This window comes from Chelonoidis abingdonii, chromosome 1, assembly GCF_003597395.2.
Source record: "Chelonoidis abingdonii isolate Lonesome George chromosome 1, CheloAbing_2.0, whole genome shotgun sequence".
NCBI lineage: Eukaryota > Metazoa > Chordata > Testudines > Testudinidae > Chelonoidis > Chelonoidis abingdonii.
The window spans coordinates 193,109,726-193,114,251 of NC_133769.1; positions in this window are offsets into that span (position 1 = coordinate 193,109,726).

Here is a 4,526-nt window from a genome sequence, read left to right on the forward strand (position 1 = left end):
ATTTTACTATAACCAGTTTTACCATTATCTTTACTCCTAACATTTAGGTTAACTCCTATGTTCATCCAACTGTTGTAATAAAATCTTATCTCAGCTATACTCTGTTATTAAATGCCTGATACAAAAATGTGCTGGGAAATTTCTTTTATTTGAAAGATTCAACGTACTTTTGGAAGAAACAGAAACTTCAAAACTGTCGAACACTGGATATATTTAGTTTTTATATGAATATTCTACATGAGGGGATTAAATCGATGGGTCAGGTCTTACTGAGACTGAAAGATGTTAAGATTCTTATTTGCTTGTCAGTGATTATGTGATGTAAGAATACTTTGGGTTCAAAATCTTTATCTTTAGAAACAAGGTGCAATATTATGGAGTCAAAGATCTTTAATGCTTAACTATTTAAAGAGAAAAAAATGGTTTTACATCATGAACAATTAGCTAAAATATACTCAGTTGCCACAGAGACAAAGCAAATAGCTTTGTAATCTGGGGTAGTACTAATGAAAAACTAAAAATATTTGAAGTGTTTTAGAATGTTTTCGGGACAAGTGACAGCATTTAGCTTATGGTAGTCCATGCAAAAGCGTATTTCCCCGTCTGGTTTGGGAACTAGAACCACTGGAGATGCCCATGTACTGTTAGAGGGTCGGATTATACCCATCTGTAGCATGCTTTGGCTCTCCCGTTCTATAGCAGCTTGGGCATGTAGAGACAGGTTCTAATTGAGTGAGCGTTACCTGTGTCAATGGAGTGGTATGCCCGTTCAGTCCGTCCTGGGGTGGCTGAGAACATTGGTGCAAAGCTAGTGCACAGCTGCTTGATCTGCTGTCGCTGCAGATGTCCAAGGGTCGCGGAAAGGTTCACCTCTTCCACGCCATCGTCACTTTTTCCTTCGTAGTAGACACCTTCAGGCCACTCAGCATCATCTCCTCCCTGGGCTGTAAACTGACAAACCTTTAATTCTCTAGAATAAAAGGGCTTTGGAGTATTAACATGGTACACTTTAGGCTTTAGGGTTGAGGTGGGGAATGCTATGAGATAGTTAACAGCTCCCAGGCACTCTTGGACCTTGAATGGCCCTTCCCATGACGCTTTCATCTTATGGGCCTGTTGTGCCTTCAAGACCATAACCTGGTCCCGTTCTTTGAAGGAACGCTCTCTGGTGTGTTTATCATACCAGGCCTTTTGCTCTTCCTGAGCATCCTTTAGGTTTTCTTTAGCAAGGGCTAAAGAGTGTCGGAGGGTGCTTTGTAGGTTGCTTACAAAGTCTAGAATGTTAGTTCCCAGTTCCCGAGAAGGTGTAAACTCCTCCCATTTGCTGTTCAAAACCAACTGTAATGGCCCCTTAACCGTGGCCATACACAAGTTCAAAATGGGAAAACCCTAAAACTGGGATGTGGATACTAGCCCTGTAGGCAAAAAGCAACTGGCATGCAAGCACTAGTCCCAATCATTGGAGTGTTATATTACGAATGTAAGTATCATGGCCCCATGTGCACTAGCTTTGCGCCAATGTTCGCCACCCCAGAATGGAAACGAACGGCATACCACTCATTGAACACATGCGCGACAGACAATGCTCAGAGTGTTAGCCCCACTCGATCTGGCTTGGTTTTGAAAAGTTTATAATGTTCATGTTTCCATAGCATTCCAGCCACCACCTCTGCAGGTCCAACTGACGTGGCCATCAATCTATCATGTACTGGTCTGTAGGATGCTGACCCATTGCAGACCCTTTTGATAATTTTCTAAGAGCGCAGTATCATCACCTGCCTTGTAGAGTGGGAATTTTCTGGGATGGGAAGCAGTACCAACTGAGAAGGGTTGTTTAGGGTTGGCTGGTACGTCCTGCTTAGCCCTTGCTAAATTCCAGGGCATGCATGCTGGGGCCTCTCTGATCTCATAGCCCTCTGGTGGTCAGCCTCTTTTGGCTTTCTCTTCTCTTCTCTCTCTTTTTATTTCTCCTCCATAGCTCTTTTGTGGCAGCCTCATCATCTGGCATGCTGTCTGCATGTTCCTTTTGGCTCTCCTTCAGACTGGAGTTGTCTAAATTCCAGCTCCTGTAGTTATTTATTTTTTTTCTTTGCTTGACATGTTATCCACTGTGCCTGATATCTTGGTTGCGAGGAAAAAAAAAAAAAACCCACGCTTTTAACTGGACCTCTCAGAAAAACTTGTTATTAACTGTACTTTGCAAACTATTAAATTACCCTCTTTAACAACAGCTAAGCACAGCTAGAAATACCTTTCAACAAGCCTTGTTAGAAAAACCTTTATCTGTTTGCCTTCAGGGGTATCTCTCCTTCACTGCTTCCCCAGGCATCTCAAAAGGAGGAAAAAAAAATCTGGCTTTGGTTCCCTGAAAATCCCTACCGCTGCTCAACATGTCAGGTTTCCTTCCCCACTCTGACTTAAGGGTACAGATGTGGGGACACTGCGGATCATTTCTAAGCTATTACCAGCTTAATCTGGTAAATCCGCTGCCACCATCCAGATTCTCCATCTGGAACACCACTCTTTCCTCCCGATAACGCTTCCCTTCCTGGGTAGACCTGAGAAGACTTTTCAACGCAAAGTGCCTGTCAACCACCGACAACATCGTTGGGTCTTAAACAATAGGAGAAATAACCACCAAGTCCTTTCCCCACACATTCCTGGTGAGTCCAGATACCAATCCCCTTGGATCTAAAAAAAGGAAAAATCAAATCAGGTATTAAGAAAAGGCTTTTAATTAAGAAAACGAAAGGTAAACAGAAAACCCTCGGGGAGAGAAATTAGCATAACCCATCTAGCTCTCACAGACAACAGATTCAAAACACAGAAGGAAATCCCTGGGCATAAACTTAGTTACAAAAAATACCCAAATTTTGATTCTACCTTAATGGTACCAAGACAAGTTACAAAGAAAATAAACATAAACCTATTTATCCCTTTCTAAAACTTACTACTCTGATAAGAGGCTGGTTCCTTGATCTTTTTCACTCCGGCTGAAATTGAAACTCTAAACAAAGGAAAACTTCCCTCCTTCCTTTTGAAACATCTTGTTCTCCCATTGGTTCCTCTGGTCAAGTGTCAGCTAGGCTAGGTGAACTTCTTAACCCTTTACAGGTAAAAGAGGAATTAACCCTTAACTATCTGTTTATGACAGCCCAGAAGAAAATATATCCCATTATGTGATAAGAGATATCTAGTGATGCAAAAACAATTTTTTAGATAGAGTTTATAAGTGAAAAGAACATAATTTTTCAGACAAGATGTAGGGCTAAATGTCTTGATAGAATGATTTAAAAATCAAAGTTGGAAAGATGACGCTAATAGGATAACATTTGTTTCAAGGTTTAGTCATAATTCTGATGAGATTAAAATATTGCTTTGAAAGACTGGTTAAATTAATGCAGTTAAAAGAAATGTCACTCTTTTTTCTTTTATAAGAAAGAGTTAGTCAGAATGTATTGACATGCACACATTGCATGATAAGTCATTTTTGTCAGCTCTATAATGAAGACTTTATCCATAGGTAGGCAAAGAGTAATAATTAAATTTTAGGGGATATGTTTTATCATCCTCAAATGTGGAAGGAATAACACATTATGTTTTCTTTGGATTATCATGGTGACTTTTTATTTACTAAAATACCCATCTGATTTAAATTATACAGGAGAGATCTTCAGTATTCTAGAAATTTGAATACCAGGGAATAAAAGTGCTACAAGTACTAATGACATGAAAATCAGTAGTAGCATGTCATTTTAACAGTCTGAAGCATTGTGATTCCAAGTGATAGATCCTGTATCAAAAGCAGAGAGTGATGGTAATAGTTTATACATGTTTGGGGGATTGGAGGAATGCCTTGAGCAGAAAGAGGCATTTTGGATTTAAAAGTAGGAATAAATATTCAATTTTAAATGAATGAAGACATGGAACTATACATATCTATACATATCTAGCTAAAAAAGAACTACTAGATGAACTAGGATCCTGTCCTGCAAGTTCATACACTCACACACAGTGCTCTGCCCATCTATCAGAGTAGGGCCTAAGTTATGATGTTAATATGGAAAATTATAGTAGAGCTTCCATTCACAATATTGGTTGCCAATTTCTGGATTCCAAATGGCCCAGGAGTGAGTGTAAGGCTCAATACATTATGGTTTAGGGCCAAATCCTTTTAAACTGTACAGGAGTTGTCCATGTGACATTGGAAACTTAATTTATTATGAGATTATGCTTCTGCTGCCACATAATTTTCCCCACCTACATGATATTTCTGAGTTAAAAATAGTTTCAAGGGAAAATATCATCTGGATTAATATAAGTTTACTGGTTGCCAAGTTAATGATTCTGAAACACTGGAAATGGGAAAAAAGTAACTAATGCCACATATTGGGAAGGAACACCCTTGAGAATGTAATTTCATAGGTTTCAAGACAATGAAGGGAAGTTTGAGAGTATTTTGAATACCTTTCTAGGTTATATTAACTAAGATTAAGTTTACAAATAATATTCACTTCTTGCAATAT